Here is an 18,727-nt window from a genome sequence, read left to right on the forward strand (position 1 = left end):
GTGTAATGGCCTTCCTATATTCCCTTTACATTCACTCCTTGTATTTCATGATATATTTCTTTCAGCACCATGTTCTTGTATATCAGTCATGGCTTAGTGGTAAGTCATGCAGACTAGTGTTTCCAAGGTCCTGTGTTCGAGACTAACAGGGGAATGTTATTTTGCTGATGAGCAGACTACAGGCCTTGTCATACAGAGTGACTAAGGCACTTTTAAGCAGTTGTAAGCGGGTTTGCGCTGGTTTGCGCAGTACTCACGCATGCGCACAGTGGCTTAGCTATGCGCACACTCGCTTAGCTAAGCGCACACAAGCGTGCACCCGCTGACTACTGCTTAAAAGTGCTTACTCTCACTAACACCCATACTAATTTCTTTTAAAGCAAAGAAAATGGGGAGATAGGAAGGTGGTGAAAAAGGGGGCACAAGGAGGGTAGGACAGTAGGGAAACAAGCTCGGGATGTGCAGGAAGGATGTAGGGAAGGCCCATAGCTGCCCATTTCTTTACCAGCAACAGCTGTGCATATGTGTGAAATTTGGTGTGAAGGTTGAAACCTTCCACCCCTGAGAGAGGGGTGAGGACAACAAAATATGTTGTACAGCCAATGTTAATTATCAGTTGACATGTCCAGCAGACATGTCTGCAAAATTGGCAGCTATGTATGGGGTGTAATTTTTTTGTGGGAACAGAGTGCCCTTTTTTATTTTTTTTCAGGTGAGAGTGGAATGTGAGGTACAGGGAGTAGGTATTTGGGGAGGTAGGTTAGGGAGGTTAACAGACAAGACAAACAAGACGCATACAGGGGCGGAGTATGACACATGTGGGGGGGTACACAATTGATGGGGATGGATGTTTGGATATCACGAGCCCATGAGCCCACAGATGGCAACAGTGGAACTGAGATCCCCACCCATGGGCAGTTACCACTGCGCCTTCACTGCCCAGGACGGGGCTGTGCTGGGGGCTGTATAGAACGGGCAGGCACACCCGTGAGTTGCGCCACCCTCACCTCAAGCTGGCGTAGGGGTTCAAGCACAGAATGCCTAAACTCGCTATGCACCACAGACTGGACACTTTGGAGGGTGAGGGGACATTCTCCTCCGGCCACGCTTGCAGAGGGGGGATGAGCCCCATCCCCTGCAGCGCTTCCACCCGAAGCTGGCACAGGGCCACTGGAGGAGGTTCTGGCCTGGGCACTGGTGCCAGGTGCACTTGCCAGCTGAGGTGGAAGAGGTGGGTCCGCTGGAACCCGCCTTCCCTGTTGTCCTATGTTTAGCAGTATTTTATGACATTTTGGGTTAGTAACAAACAACACCATTCCAAATTAGTTGTAGCAGCATGCATCAGTATTCCCATTAACCAAACACCCATGAATTCCAAACATTGAACAGCAAGCATAACACATGCATATTTAGAACAACAGTACACAATCCAACAGCATGCACAGTTGATTGATGGCAACAGGCCATCAGGTTTGGATATGTGAACAGGGCACATGCATCAACGTACATGCAGATATCTATGAACCAACAGGACAAATGTCCATGGGAATTAATTGTGCATACATATACCCAGTTTGGTGTGGAATGGCATCATTTGTGAAAATGGGGTAGGGTGAAGAAATATTACATTAACAACTTAAACTACCTATACATATGCTGTACATTCCTAGTAGCTGCAGATATATATTTCCTACATGTCTTTGCACAGTTTCCTATATGTAACCTTAGGAATGTTGGTGATGGGAATGTTACTGCTACATTAATATACATTCCATTTTTATTCATACATGTTCATATCTTGCTGTGTTCAGGTACAGCATTCTGCTACATTTGATTTATATGGCTCTAGACAACTGTGGATGTTCAGTATTTCATACAACCATACTATCTCCATATTGCAAGGGTACAGCATCATATCCAAATTGTGGGACAGAGACATTCCAGGTTCAGTACTTTATTGCACCTATTTCATTCTTTGGTTGTGGCTGTTTCATTCATTTCATTATGTACTGACTGCAGTATAACTTTATTCCAGACTTATTAGAGTTTTCTTGGTCAATTCATACCCTCTTTCTCACACTCTCAATTGTTTTATTTTTACAATTCAAGATGGTATTAATTCTAGGCATTATTAACATTTCTTACTTGGTTACAACAATCCTTTCCAACAGACTTATTTCATATGGCAGATTTTAAAAGGGGATGTATTTGACATATGTCTATCCTTTGTAGATTGATTACCAGTAATTTTCAGGGTGAAGCAGTTATCTGATATTACAATACAGGTGGAAACTCTATTTCAGATTTGTTTAATGTTTATTTCTGGATTACAGGCTGCATCACTTATGTAATCTTACAGTACTAGCAGAATCTTTCTTCTAGTCTTATTTGAACTTTATTAATATGTAACAACACTGAACTCCTTTACAAGCTGTCTCACTTATATTCTATAACAATTCCAGCAAAATAATTACTAACCTGCCTGGTGGCACAACCTCAGCAGCCTATCAGCATAGGCTCGCTGATTCATGGAACGGACACCTGCAGCTGTAATATAAATGAAGTAATATTGGAACATACATCTCCATAATATAGGCTAGGATAATTTTTTACATACTTAATTACATGGATACTTACTCAGTAGTGAGGCGTTGTGCATTTACCAGGCCTCCTGTATCCAACGGTTCAGTTGGTCCTGCTTATGTCTCTTCAGGTCCGCATGCTGGTAACGGACCTGTTCACCAGTCCTTTGTATGCCTGTGGCACTGGTGAGATCATGTGCCAACCGGTTCCACACCTCTGCCTTGTATGCACCCCAGGGAACCTGGCCCTGCATGAGTTGAGCCTCATGATCGTGGACTAGGAGCCAAACCATATATTTGGACTCCTCAACACCCCACCTCTGTGCTCTAAAGCGACTTCCCTCTCCTGCACCTGCCATCCTGACTGCAAATGGGTACCACAATCAGTTATGCTGTGTATTCCCGCCTATGGGGCTTATATATTCCCGTTTTCCCACACTTATCTGTGATTGGCCATTTTGGATATTGATCAACTTAAGAAAACCTGCTTTCTCATGCTTCTATTTCCATTCATTCCTATATATATGCTAATACTGCATTTCTCAGTACAACTGTCATGGCTTAGTGGTTCAGTACTTTGACTATGGTGCACAGTATCCTGGGTACGAGCCTGGGCATTGCTTTTTTTTTGTTTGTACTACTGTCTAGACAGGGTAGGAGGTGTGTCTGTGTAAAGGCGGTTTTGATACAGCTTGCTCGATGTTGCCCGTCGGTAAGCCGGTTGGCGCGCTGCGCAGCTCTGCGCAAAGGGCTTACGCTGGGTAACATGTTATTTGGCTATGAGCATGCATATTACATTGTGAGAAGTGTTGCTCAGCTACGGGCACTCATTTTAAGTGTGTTAAGGTGGTGCTCAACTCCGGGCATTCATATTACACTTGTTAAACCACTGCTCACCTGCGGGCAGTCATATTATGCTTGCTAGACCACTGTTCACCTATGGGAACTCATATTCAGATTTGTAAAGCCTTGCTCAGCTATGGGCACTTATACAATTTTTTTATATTTTCTTGTGTCAGATTTCTTCAAAATACATGGCCCATTTCAGGGGATTGTTTCATGCTTATTTAAATAAAAATAGAAAATGATGTTGTGGGGGCTCGAACCATTACTACCTCCTCTTTGGCCAACGTCTCTACCGCTATGCTATTGCTACTTGGCTTAATTTGCATATTTAGATCTTATATGCTTTTCAATGACTTCTAACTGTGACTGAGCGGAGGGCATACCCGCGCAAACGAGCGCAACTACAGGCAAACATTTTTGAAATTATAAAAAAAAAAATGAAATTGCTATTTTTACGTTTTACATTACAGTTGGGTTTATAGTCTGTGGGGACATGTGTGGTGTTGTGTTCCTTGACATTTCCGCGGACTCGCTCGTGGAAGTTTACTTTCAGGACTCTGACTCTTCTGGGGGCATGTTCCTTTGCAGAACGCAGCATTCGGAAGCGCCCCCTACTGTCCTACACGGACCGTGTTAGCCTAGGGTGTTATTCAGCATGCCCTCATGAATATGCATGGCATGCTGACGTCATACTGTTAGACTGCAGCCTCCGTGTAAGACATATTAACCCTTACACGGAGGTTTTGTGAATCCTGCCCCTCATCTTTTCCTTAAGCTAGCATCAAAAACCATTGCATATCCCATCTCCATATTAATCAATAGATTCATCCAAGAAAGCATAGTTCCTGATATCTGGAAGAAATTCTATGTTATTCCCTTTCATAAAGGAGGAAACTCCACCGATCCCTCTAATTTCAGACTGATTGCTATTCTATCTTCCCTCTCAAAGATTCTTGAAAGATGCATTCATAAACAGGTCCTCGCTTATCTGCTACAAAAAATTTCCTCACCCAAACCCAACATGGCTTTCACCCTACCCACAGTATGTCCACCACATTAATATCTTTTACACAGACTACTTCTTGATCTAGTGACAAAGTAAATTGGTATTGTGTATTCCCTGACCTCTCAAATGCCTTTGATATCATCTCCCACAAACTACTTCTGTCCAAACTCTCTGATTTTAATTTCTCCAACTCTGCTCTTTGCTGGTTCAATAGCTATCTCACCAACAGATTTCAGTCTGTAAGATGGCTCTCTGCAATGTGCTCTTTCCTCCAAATCTAGACTGGGGTTCCACAAGGCTCCATCCTTGGATCCCTACTATTTAGCATTTTCACTAACAACCTCTATCTCTCCTGTCCTCATTCCTCATTAATACAATTTGCTGACAACTCTATGATTATTTTCACCTCTAACAATCTCCACCCCCTGCTTACCTTTACCCAAGAATCTCTTCACTCATTTGAAAAATGTCTAACACCCAACCAGATCCTACTTAACCCAAATAAAATTAAACTCCTCTTCCTCTCCAAAATCTCTCCAACACCTCAAATCTACCTTTGCTGTCTCCATCTAAATAACACAACTATCAAGGTTGAACCCCACACTAAACTACAATGGGTCATTATTGATGACCAACTAAAATTCAATTTTTATATCCAAAGCTGCATTAAGAAGACTCATCAGAAACTTGGCCTTCTTTACAGAAACAAAAACTTCCTCACAAATGAATCCAAACTTTCTCTAGCACAAGCCTATCTACTACCCACCCTATTATATGCTGCCCCAATCCTTACTAACCTTCAAATAAATCTGTTGACAGAACTTGAACTCACTTATAATAAAATTGCTAGATTTGCTGCTAATCAACCCTAATGCTCACACCATTGCCTATCTCTAAACAACATACAGTGGCTAGAATTGTGCAACTAACTGCTACTGCCCAAGCTACACATGACTCATTCCATGTTAAACTAACCTCTCTCCTGCTCTCTCATCTCTCATCTCTCCTTACATACCTAACTGTACACTCCACAGCTCAGAACAACACCTCCTGCTGATCTACAAACCCAATAATACCATTGGCAAGCTTCTCTATAATCATTCTGTCATCACTGCTTGGAATAAACTGCCCCCATATTTAAGATTGATCACCAACACAAACTGTTTCAAAAAACATTAAAAGACATTCCATTACACTCTTGGACTTGCTCCTGCACTGACCCAATTTAATGTACCTCTCCCCTCTGCTTTAAACAACAATTTCCCTCCTATTAATCTATTACCACTTACCTTACATCTGTAAGAAATTATACTGTGACTATGCATACAATTAAACTGTATTGTGATTACTGTTATACTGTATATTTCTAATTCTGTGACTACGTAAAGTAGAAAATTGTATGTGATCAGTGTTATACTGCTGGTTATTACCTTTATACTTATTGTGTTGTTAATTTTTGTACTATGCATTTAGAGCTTTTCTCCTCAGGTCTCCACTGTAAAAGGGCATCTGCCCAGTCAGACTAACCTAGTCAACAAATGTCAAATAAATAAAATAAATAAAAACTAATTCACAAATATGGAGTAACTGCAAATGATAGACTGTCCTACAGTCAGTTGAAAGAAAGAGCAAATTTCATTAACAAAATAGAAAAACAAATGTGGATTAATTTCAGTTGTAAATATGAGACGTACGTAGCAAGTGAGAAAAGAGGGTCAAAGTAGAAGTGCTGTATGTGAGTGAGAGTTAAGTAATGTGCTCAGTGGAAAGGCCTTTGTAGTCAGATTTTTGATGGCAGTATCTTTTGAGTTGTGCTCTGAAGGCGGGGGGGGGGTATTAAAGGTGAGTGGGGAAGGCTGGCCATAGTTGGGATCTAAGAACAGAGACGGAATTCTGGTATAATGTAGTTTTGTTTGGGGGGGTCTGGAGTGAGGGAGTTAAATGGGGAGGTTGCAGATGTTGTAGGAGGTAGTTTTTTATGCAGCAAGAGGTGGGAAAACACTAAGCTGAAGAAGTTGAGAGTAACTCAACTCTGTAAAAGGCTGGGACTCATCTTGCATTGTACTGTCTGGTTGTATTGCTAAATATGAGTCAGAAATGAATTTGCATCATTGTTAGAGATGCGGCAAAGTCTGCTGTGAACCCCTTACAGCAGTCTACACCACCATCACAATAACCAGCAGGAAGGAGAGTTTGGATTTGTAGTTTATTAAAGTCAAAATAAGATGAGGTTTGGAATGAGTCCACCAAAGATTAGAGGATGCTTCATTAAAAGGCCATGTTCTCAAAAGAAAAGGCCTGTGATGAAATGAAGATCAAACATAAAAAAGAATATTAAACTTATTAATTGCAGACACCTGTTTAATCATGACTGTAAGTCATAAGAGTGTTTAGTGTCGGAATTAGATTTTTTTCCTCTAACACCATCTCAGAGTACTACAGAAAGATATCCTTTTTTGTTTCAATCCCCTCATAAGCTATAAATATTAGTGGACTCCTACAAATTTACTTTGCTGAAAATAGTGAAGATTCCATTGATATTAACTGTGCTATATTGTGCATTTTATACAAGGTCACAAAGGAAGAGTATAGTGACATATAGAATGGGTCAAGAGTAACCTTGATAAATTGCCTGGTAACTACTATTATTAGTCAAGTGCTACTATTATTAGTCAATCTCTTGTTTGGCATCTACTTCTCTGAATTACAGGCCAACACTAAGGGACTCTGGCTAACAAAGTTCACAGATGACTGCAAACTAGGAGCCATTATTGAATCCCCAAATTATGTGGATAGTCTACAAAAGGGCCTTACAGAAACAGATGCTTGGTGCCAGAGCCATGGACTCAAGCTTAATGCCAAGAAATGTATAGTTATCCCCTTTAGGAAAAAACATGTACCCATGAATTACCACATAGGTGGCAGTACACTAAACACCGAAAGTTTGATGAGAGATTTAGGGACACAGGTAGACAGTGGTCTCACCTTCGATAACCACATTGCCACAACAGTCAGGAAATCCTTCTATGTGGCACACCTCATCACTAAGGGCTTTTCATCCAGAAAAAAAAAGAGGTCATTGTCCCACTGTACTCATCCCTCATTAGACCCATTATAGAGTACAATGCCCCATTTGGTATGTACCTCACAAGACATCTGCAACAGCTGGAAAGGCTGCAAAAATACCTCACTAAAAGAATCACAGGCCTAAAGCAGATGCCCTATGCTGACTGTCTAAAAAAAACTCCAGCTATACTCTGTGGCATATCATCTGCTCAGAGGCAATCTCTGCTTAACATACAAGGCCATGTCAAACCCTGAGCTGTTGGACATGCTCCACTTAAAGAAATCCCAATCCCTCACAGCCACATGCTCCAGGGATCTAAATCTTGTCATCACAATGAACAAAACATGCTGGAGGGTTAGGTTCCTGACCCAGAGACTCCCCACACTCTTGAATAGACTGCCCATACATGTCAAGCAGAGCACCTCCTTGGTCCTCTTCAAAAAGAACCTTGACGATTGGATGGGAGATAGGAAATTCACCCCAGGGATCACGTCAGTCGCCCTGCTAGACAGGGGTCCAGGGAAGTTAATATTGTTGGAAGAAATATCCAGGGAATTGTTATGACTAGGCTTGTATGGACCCTTGGGCCAATAGCCTAGTACCAACCTATGAACCTATGAACCTATGTAGTAGTGATTGACAGTCTCATAAGCTACAGTAATAACTGTCACACTTATAGAGCAATCATTCAATCACTGATTAACTATAGTGGTCAGATACTTGCTTCACATTTCATGTGGATTATTTTACGTGGGTATTCAGGGGCAGCAAGAAAACAAACTACTCAATGACCCTAATAAAACCTTTAAAAAGTTTGCAACTTTTGTATCCAAAAGCAGCAACACAGAACTGCCTGGATTAATTCTGGCCTGTTCCTTCAGGCAAATTTGTTTGTGAATGGCATGGTTGTTAAAATTCTCCTGGTATTCAACAACACCAACATATTGTCTTATTAGTTGGGACTTTCAAAAGCATATGAAAACAGCATATTAGGTCTGCAGCTATCAATAAGATAAGAGTGAAAAATGTCAGCAGATGTCCACATTGGAGATCTGTGTGCTTCAGAGTCTTCCAGTGTTAAATATGCAGTCAACTGCATAACCTTCTGTGACATCCCCACTCTGGGACAGTAATCAAAAAGCCTGAATCCTCACCACTGGCACTCAAGAGGGATGCTCTCTTGGAACAAAAATGGATACACCCAGTATTTCCAGATGCAGCTCATTGCGTCAAGCACAATTACACGTAAGAGCATGCAAGGAACACAAAAATAGGACGGGATCTGGATTTCTCTAGCTGTCTCTCTCCAGGTCCCCAGTAAGACTCACCACTGCCATAGCTATAGAGTTGAAGCATCAGCCGAGTGTTCAAGCCAAGTTCCCTGCATCATCTGTGTGAAACCAGTGATTCATGTCCCTGCCCCAACCAGCTGACACGTACTCTCTTTGAGATTTGATTTTCACACAAACACATGCACACACACACACACACACACACCCACACACACACACACACACACACACACACACACACACACACACACACACACACACACACACACACACACACACACACACACACACACACACACACACACACACACACACACACACACACACACACACTCACACGCACACACATACACACACACACACACACACACACACACACACACACACACACACACACACACACACACACACACACACCAAAGGGTGGCACAGATTTACTACCTATCCCCCCTTCTGCCCAGACTATATGGTAGTTACATCATGACCAGACACTCCAAAGCCATCTACTCTAAGGCTCTTGCAAGGCTACCCAATTATACTGAGTGAAATTAATAATTCAAATTGTAGTCTGACCAACAGCAAGGCTTTAAGGAGTGGCCAGAGCTGTCACCAAATATGTATGCATACTCTAAGAGATTAAAATATTCCCTAAAATACCATCCACAATGAAAAGTTTAAATATATTTAATAATAAATGAGAAAAGAACATGAACATACTAAATATCTATTTACAGTAAACACCAGAATTTCAGTCACAGGAAATATTAACATAACACATATGAAGAGATTCACACAGATACAGAAAAACAGTATTTAACTAATCTCACTATATTTTCCTGACTGATCTAAAGAATTTCTGTTCCCTGATTCACTTACTAGAGCAAGGCAAGATGAAGGGGGCCAGGGGTCCTTCCTTGTCAGGTTACAAAAAACAGACTGCTCTGAGACTTCAGTCTTGCCTAGTATTAAAACATAATTTTTAGTGATGGTTTACAGAATCATTGACCTTCCTTACTACTTTGAAGGGACTTTCCCAAGCTGCTTGAAGCATAACCTGCTGTCCCACACAATACTCTCAGGCTCGAACATTCTTGCCATACCAGATATTTTTCTGCTGTTGGGCTCCTGCCAGGTTCTCCTGGGCCAAGCCAATGAGTTCCCTAAGCCTTTTCCTGTGGTTTAGGATGTATGCCATAACAGAATTCTTGTGGTATTCACACTTACCCTCCCACTCATCATGAATCAAATCAAAAGGCCCCCTCACCCTATGCCCATACAGCAACTCAAAGGCTGAAAACCCTGTGGGTTCTGGGGCACCTGTCTGTGTACACAGGTACACTCCGTGTATCACTTACAGAATGACATCACATACATCTGGTCATGTGACTTCTGGTTTCCATGCTACCCCCTTTGGCTAGAAGCTGCCAGGATTTAGCACATATCTGTCAATAATAAACACACATAGTGCTTACAAAGATTTGTTGCAGCTTCTGGAAGTCATAAAACAATTTCAAACCTCCGCCCTTCAACAGCAGTAATTAGTTCAACCCAAAGACAATACAGAATGCTTTTTAGTGCAGACTTTTTGTCTCTGGCTTCATTGAGAACTGTAAGATACAATCTTTATGGCCTAACCCAGGTAATTTAATTACAAACTATTTTCAAAGTTAGTTTGACTGAGATTAGCCCCGTCTCTTCCAGTATCCTTTTCAACTAAATCTCTCCACTGCTGATGTCCCTGATGAGCAAAGATTGCCAGTTGTGATGACCTTGCTGAAATAAAGTCCCTCTACTGACACTGGGAATTATGTCCCTGAATACACATCACTTCATCTTTGCAAAATGCAGATTATGCCTGCTCAGTCTGGTTGAGTTTTTTGAAAGAGTTATTAAGGCCATAGATAAGTGGAATAAAATCCACACTGCTTATCTATACCTTGACAAGGTCTCTGACACTATCTCCCATGCTGTGATTATTGGCAAACTCTCTCAACTCAACATTAACCCATATATTGATGGCTAGATTGGTAATTCAATATCTGTCTGTGTTACTTGCTCTATTAAGAAAAAAAATACTAGTGGTGTCCCACAAGGCTCTGTCCTGGGTCCACTGTTCTTTGATATATATTTATTTAAGATAAAAGACAATATCAAGGGACTTTGGCTATCCTTGTTTGTTGATGATCACAAACTGGGGCAATTCTCAAATCACATTTTGGATACTCAAAGTCTCCAGCAAGGGCCTGGTAAAACAAATGGTCGGTACCTTAATTATGGACTTACTATTAGCACCAGGAAATGAAGCATAGCTTCCTTTGGTAAATCTAGCTTCAATTCTGTTTACCATATGAATACTATTCCACTTAGATTTGACACTGTCATAAAAGACTTGGGTATATATGTTGATAACAGACTTTCCTTTCAACAACATGTCTCTGTGGTCGTTCCAAAATCAACTTATCATTTCTTGCATTTTCTCAAGGTCCCTAAAAGTTATAATCTCACTTTACTTGTCCATTATTAGGCCCATCATTGAATACAATGCACCATGCAGAATGACCAAGCACCTAAGCCAGCTTGAGAGACCTCAATGTTTCTTTATCAAAACGATGTCAAGTCTCACTGCCCTTAGTTACTCTGACAGACTAAAGTCTCTGTCACTCTGTTCAGTGTCAAACAAACTCCTGAGTAGTGACATCCTCTTAGTCTTCTGTGCTATGAATGACCCTCCACTCTTTGACCTTATTCAGATTTATTTGTTTATTTTACATGTGTTTACTGGGATAGTCTGAGAGGCCTGGGGAGAAAAGCTCCACATGGAAAACATAACATTTGTGAAGAGGACAAGAGAGTAATTATTTAGAGAAGCATCCAGCTAAGGCAGAGAATATTTAAAGAGCAGTACATAGCAATTATTTATGCAAAGATACAACTAACACAGAAAATATTTACAGAGCAATACATAAGATAATGATCTTAATACTCCAGTAATAGAAACATGTAAAATAAGAATGGTTTATCTGTTTTACACTGAAACAATGAAGAGACAGTTTAAGGGAGTGTGAGCTATAGTATACATTTATAAGACTGCCTGTCATTAAGGAGGAATGTGTGTGAGTAAGCGATGGGGCAAGGGTTAGAGTAGGCTTCTTATTTACTTTGGTAGTACCTATACTGTATAAGTAATAAGATATAGTGAGAGGACAAGACAGAGAGAGAGGGAATTAGGTGGTGAAAGTTTAAAAGGAGGGGAGATAGATGATGAGACGGAGCAAAGGAAAGGATATTATATAGAGTTTGCTGTACCGGGGATAGGTGTGTAGTCTTATGGAGTGATGTAGGCATGATTAATTTAATAGGGGTATGAGGTTAGTGGCAAAGATTGGTTTATTTGAGCCTGGATTTTGACATGAGCACAGCCATGAGTCATTTAGGTGAGTTATGTGCATTTTTTTTAATTGAGTGACATTGGGAATGGTTCTGACCAAGAGCAGAAGTGTGTTTCAAGTTTTGGCTACATGGGTGGAGTATAGACAGTCACCTGCAGTATTTGAAGATTTAGTTATTTGTAATAACGATTTGTTAGTTGAGCAAAGGGTCCATTGATTAGATAAGGGTTGCAGGATGTTTAGGAGAGCTAGAGTTTTCTCGGGCTGGAAAATTAAATCAAATAAATAGAATAAGGGTAAAGCAAATACACATTCTAGAGACCTAAAACTACACCATGATATCAACTCAACCAAATGGCATGACAGATAACTATCAAGCAGAATATTTCCCTAGCAATCTTTAAGATATGTTTGTATTACAACTCACCAGGAATGTGTGTAATGAAATCTGCTTAAAGGGGTTGAGGATATTGTTCATTTTCATCCAGTACTGATTGATATGGCTGCCCCTCTTTATGATCAGTTTTGTCTGTAAGTTAATTAAGAACCCACAAACCAATAAAGACATTCCTTCACAATGAATATTGACAAAATTAAAGCTCCTCTGCTTCATTCTGCTCTTAATTGTAACAATGAGATCTATCTATCTATAAAAACAACACAATGACAGACTACTTTACTTTGTTGAATTCAAGATGCAGAATGTGGCAATCTATGTGAAACATTTGCCAAATTCCAGAGCCACAATAAAGCACATTGTTTAAAGGTAGGAGTTAGTGTAAGCTAAAAGAAATGGACTGAATTAAATACAAATATTAGCGATGATGGTTTTTAGGCTTGAGATTTTCCTTCTCGCATTGTATAGTAAAGAAGCAGCAATCAAATAATTATTTTCTCTTTAATCTTCTTTGCAAAAGGTGATTATTTAGATGTGAACTTTAAGAAAACGTTGTCAGATCAGGAAGGGAGAAGTCAGAATTCATAGTCTAACTTCATCTTTCAAGTAATATATACACCATCCATCTTTTCTGGTTAAGAGAACATTCATTTCATGCACATTTAACATGTTATTAACGTTTACCAGAGACATTTTATTTAATGTTTCTTTAATAAAGGAACTGCATGATCGATTGCTACAAATTGGATTTCTTACCCCTTGGTCTGAAGTATTTAATCTACATTTTAATCATAAGTGGATCTTATTACTGTAGCATGATACCATTAGGTTATACCCTTTCTGGAGTTGCACCTGTGAATGTGTATATCCTTTGTTTTTTTTATAATGCTATTATTTTACATATAAATAAAAATGATTGTATTTATGTTTTTGTACTTAATAAATAATAGTAATTAAAAGATAAACAGAATGAATGATTTTCTTAACTCCTTCATAACTCTATAAGGTAGTCTACTTTGTTAATTCCTCCAAAGCTCTTAAGTCATTGGGTTTAAAGCTGTGAAATGTAGAAAGGGCCATGTTTAAAACTAAAAAAGAGTGATGATAACTCAACAGTCTGAGGTCTGTGGTTAATGTTGGTGGCTTATTATTACTTTCTTTCTGTCTTTTTTGTTTCTTTCTTTCTCTCTTTGACTTGTATATGCAGTTTAATACCCTAGAATATCTGGCTTCTCAGACCACAGTGGATATAGGATAAGCATATTTATATCAAGTGGTCTTATCAAACTAGCTGAAGTATGAAGAACAGAGTTTAATGAAACTGATAATGAAAAATGTGATGGAGGAAGTAATGGCATGTCTGACAGGAGTGGCAACTCCAGGAACAAATGGTATTATAGTTAAGGTATAACAGTTTGAAAGCATTTATTAAGTCAAAAGTTAATGTTATTAAGGGATATGGTGCTCAGGAGAGAAGTAATTCCAGAAGCATGGGACTGGACCATAACCACAGTGCTTTTAAAGGAAGGGAATGGTCATCTTCTTCCCTTCTCCTACTGACTCATATCTGTATTGAAATATGACTAAAATATACATGGTAGCTGCAGCCATTGTGATAGTAGTATGGCTGTCAGATGGAATTCATTGAGATCAGTTCTGTTTTTTAGCAGGATATGGGAAATCTTACAATACAACTTGAAAAGTTAATGATTAAAAATGCATGACAGATGAAGAACCCACTTATGATGTTGAATCTTGATACAAGAAAAGCCTTTGATAGGGTTTGCTGGTATTATTAACTTCGGTTATCACAGCTAAGCTTTCCAATGGGCTTCTGGGAATGCTGGATAAAGTTTCTGTGGTTTCCATTTTGAGGGACAAGATCAACTCCAGATTATAATAACTATGGGAATATGTGATTTATTTGGAATTATTAGGTATGTGATTTATTTGGAATCCTTAGCAATATTGATTAGGAACTCAAAATTAGAGTATATGAGTAAAAATAACATCACCTAAAGACTGCACATTTTGCAGATGGTGTTTTGTAATGTTATCTTACCTGGAAGAGAACAAGTGTTTGCAGAGGTCGCAGGTTATAAAATAAATACAGAAAAGAAAAGCCCCAGGATTCAGTAAACTCTGTGTAGGCTTTGAGTGAAACCTACATGAAGTTTACATGTGTGAGTGGTCATGCCACGCATCACATTTAGACATAAATAAGCAAGGTATCATGGCTGGCAACAGTGGCAAGCAGCAGAAGAACAAAAGGAAAACAGTACAGGAATGTGCAGGAGGGAAGAAGGAAAGAAGCATAGCTTTCCACTTCTTTAACAGAGTAAACTGAAAATAATTGCAGAATATTAACTGAATTTGGACTGTCACCTCCACAAAGAGGGGTGACAACAATGTAATCATGTTATATAGCCAATTGGACCAAATTAAGTGTGTTAAGAAGATGTGTGTGAAATGGAGAGCTATGCATGGGAATTGTTTTCTTTTTTTTCCGGGACAGGTGAACATTTTTTTTTAATTCAGTAAGAGAGGACTGCTGGGTAAGGGGTTAAATTACAAGTGTGAGACACATGAAACATACTCTACTACAAGTTGCAGAACAAAACAAAAGATGTTCTATGCAATCTAGCTAACATATGGTACTCTTTATAATACAAATCACAGATAGGCAAGTTTAACGTGTCAGTCAAGGAAGTAGTTGGTACAGCAGTCTAGAAGGAAATGGAATAGCAGTGTAGAGGGATTCCAAATTAAATAAGATTGTTAGGACATCATTGCTAAGTTGAAAGACTTACTGTATAATTCCATAACAATGGCAAATTGAAGGTTCACAGGATCTTTGTAATAGAAATGTGGAGAATAGAATCCATGTAGTTGCTTAATGGGGAGTTATACTGGGTAATTTAATATGGCAGGAGTGGTCTTATACAAGTCATCCTAGGTCAGAACATTTACAGATCCAGGACCTGGTGAGATAGGATTTTAACTTTGTTTTGAAACAAGGATAGTTTTCATTGGTCCTGATCTCAGGTGGAAGGGTGTTCTACATTTTTGTGGCAATGCATGAATACAGGGTCTCCCCTGAGCTATATCTATTTTTGGATACTTCAGCCAGACCTTTATTGATAGACCTTAGCTGATGGCTGTTAGTGTGCTGATTGATTAGGCCTTAAAGGGCTGGGGGGTTGTTGGGGCAATAAAGAATGTGATGTGCCAAAGTAAGCTGATTTAATCAAAGTAAGTTAGGTAATTCCACCCAGGACAGTTTGTGAAGGGCTAGGCAATGATGGGATCTGTAGAAAGAGTTAGTAGCACATTTAGCTCTCTTGTGACAACATGAGGATAGTTTGTTAAGTTCACCTTTGTTTAGGTTGACTAGGATGGGAGAAACATAAAGTAATGTGGAGAGTAAATGGGCTCTTGCTATGGTAATTCTACTATTGGAAGTTAGATAGCTTTTACATCTGTAGAGTGTGCCTAGTTTTTTTTGTGCTTTAATTATGGTTCCGGCTATGTGTTTGTCAAATTTCATGTTTTGGTCGAAAATAACTCCTAGTAGTTTGTTGTGTACAACTGGTATGATGTGGGTGTTGTCAGAAGCAATGATAGTGAAAGGAGTAATGGGGTCTATCACTCTAGAGGGATGAAAGAGCATAAGCTGGATTTTTGGGGGGTTGAGTATTAGTTGGGATGAAGTTAACCAGGATTCAATTGCAGAAAAGGATTCTTGAGTTATTTTTTTTAGAAGCTGGACAGAAGGGGCAGAGCAGATTAGGGTAGAGTCATCAGTGTACTGGACTAGGCTTGCATGTAGGGTGGATTTGTTGAAGTTATTTGTAAATATTGTGAATAGGAGAGGACCTAGAATGGATCCTTGATGCACACCTCATGCGACTGTGAGAAGAGGGGATAAGTTGTCCTGCCACTTAACTGCCTGTTATCTGTTAGAAAAATAATCTTTGAACCATAGCAGTGCAGTTATATAGTTTCAGTTCTGAAAGTGCAGACAGTAATTTCCTATGGGAGACTGTATCAAATGCCTTTCAGAGGTCCAAAAAGATGGCTGATACTGTATTACCTGCATTGCATTTCTTTGTTGGTTAACATGATTGGTAAAATTAATAAGAGCAGTGGTGGTGCTATGGCTAGGTCAAACGCCATGTTGAGTTTTTGCTAGATCATGAGATAGGAGGAATTTTAATATTTGGGTATGAATACATTTCTCTAGTATTTTTGAAAGTGAGGATAGGATGGGGCAGTAGTTTGATAATTCAGTTGAGCTTCCTCCTTTGTGCAGCAGTATTATATGGGAGATTTTCCAGATGATTGGGACTTTTTGGTCAGAAATTGACCTATTTATTAGTATAGAGATGGGGTAGGAGATAGCTTTGGCTGCAATCTGGAAATATTCTGCTGGGAGTTTATCAGCGGCCAGTGTAGTGGGTTGTAGTTTGGACAGGTATATGTGGACTGTACTAGTTTGTATTGGTTGGAATGAGAAATAGTTTTGGTTGTCTTTGGAGTTTAAGTGTGAGAGTGTGAGAGAGTTGCAGGGGCAGAATGTGTCGATAGTTTCAAAATGGAATTGTTGAAATAATTGAATTGTGTTGCAATATTATTTGCAGGAGGGTCGATATTTGGGGTTGAGGTGCTGGCTTTGCCTGGATGGAGAATATTGTTTTTGGTGCCCAGAACTTTTGAGAGTTGTTTTTGTACTTTGTTTGTATCTTAATGCAATGTTTTTTTTTTTAATCTGATCTAAGTTGTTTTTTTTTTACTTTATTTCTTAATTCAAAAAATCTTTGCCTATTAGCATTAGTTTTGTTTTAATGCCAGGTATCCCATGCTTTATCTCTTTGTTTTATAGGAGACAGGTACTCTTGGTGAGCCATGGAGCAGAGTTGGACTTTGTCAGAACAGTTCTTAGGGGTAACAACTTGGTTAAGTATCTCTAGAAGTGTGGAGTTAAAATAGTCAACTGCCTTGTCTAAGGGGAGGTATCATAGAGGCAACCAGTTGCAGTGTTTGAGTGCTAGCAGTAGATCTTCTGCTCTAAAGTTTTTAGTGTAATGTATTTGTTTGAGGGAGCTGTTTTTAGTTGGTTTAATTTGTTGCCTTAGGAGAAATGTAGGGAGGTGATCACTAAGGGTATCGGGTAATGTGCCAGAATACTGTGAGATGGATGGGCGATTAGTGAGAATCCAGTCTGGGATGTATTCTCATATAAGACAAACAAGACAAGAGACAGAGATGGTGATGGACACAAAAGGTTGGGGGACACCATGATTGAGGTGAGGGAGGGGCAATGCAGGCTCATGGCCATCAAGGTTGGAGGCAGTAAGAATCGAGTCCTCACCCACTGGGCTGTCTTCACTGTCACCTTACTCCAATGGTGTCTGCAGTGCTTGATATCTTCTCCAGCTCCTCCTATGGACAATAAGGGAGGGCATCATCTCCATCCAGTGTAGGTGTACACCCATGTGGCAGTGCACAACCCTATGCACCATCTCTGGCAACTGGCTGTAGGTGATGAATTCACCACCTCTGACACTTCTCCCAGAAAGTATCAACACACCAGCTTCCAGAGCAGGACTACCTGAGGGTGCAGGTAGTGCAGGAGTAGCAGAGGCAGTACTGCCAGGTTGGCTCAGAAATGTGCTGGGCATTGGTGCTGGAGCTGGTGGATTGTGGCAGACTGATCTACTGGTGCTGGCCTACCTCGTTGTGCTCTGGAACATTTAGCAATGTGGTGCACATGAATGGCATGGACACATTTAGATGATACATAATTGGAAATAAAAAAAGAGAGCTAGGGGTCGGGGTGAGAGAAAAAAAGAGATAAAATTAGTACCATCATATGTGACATACGTTGCATTGATACAGTTATACAACTATTTTATCTGAAGTATTACATTTAAGTATATGTCCCAAAAGATACACACTATACTACTGATTGCTGAAAGTAATCCTTGAAATGTGGATTTAATGCACATATATGTGTTCCAATTATACAGATTACAGTAAGTCTTTTGTGCCACTGGTATAGAGTTTTTAATTTAATGTGAATATTATTGCAGAAATAATAACATAGTATAGTTGAGAATTGTGGTATTTGAACCCACAAACTCTGACT

This window comes from Protopterus annectens, chromosome 2.part0 (assembly GCF_019279795.1).
Source record: "Protopterus annectens isolate FY-2018-M chromosome 2.part0, PAN1.0, whole genome shotgun sequence".
NCBI lineage: Eukaryota > Metazoa > Chordata > Ceratodontiformes > Protopteridae > Protopterus > Protopterus annectens.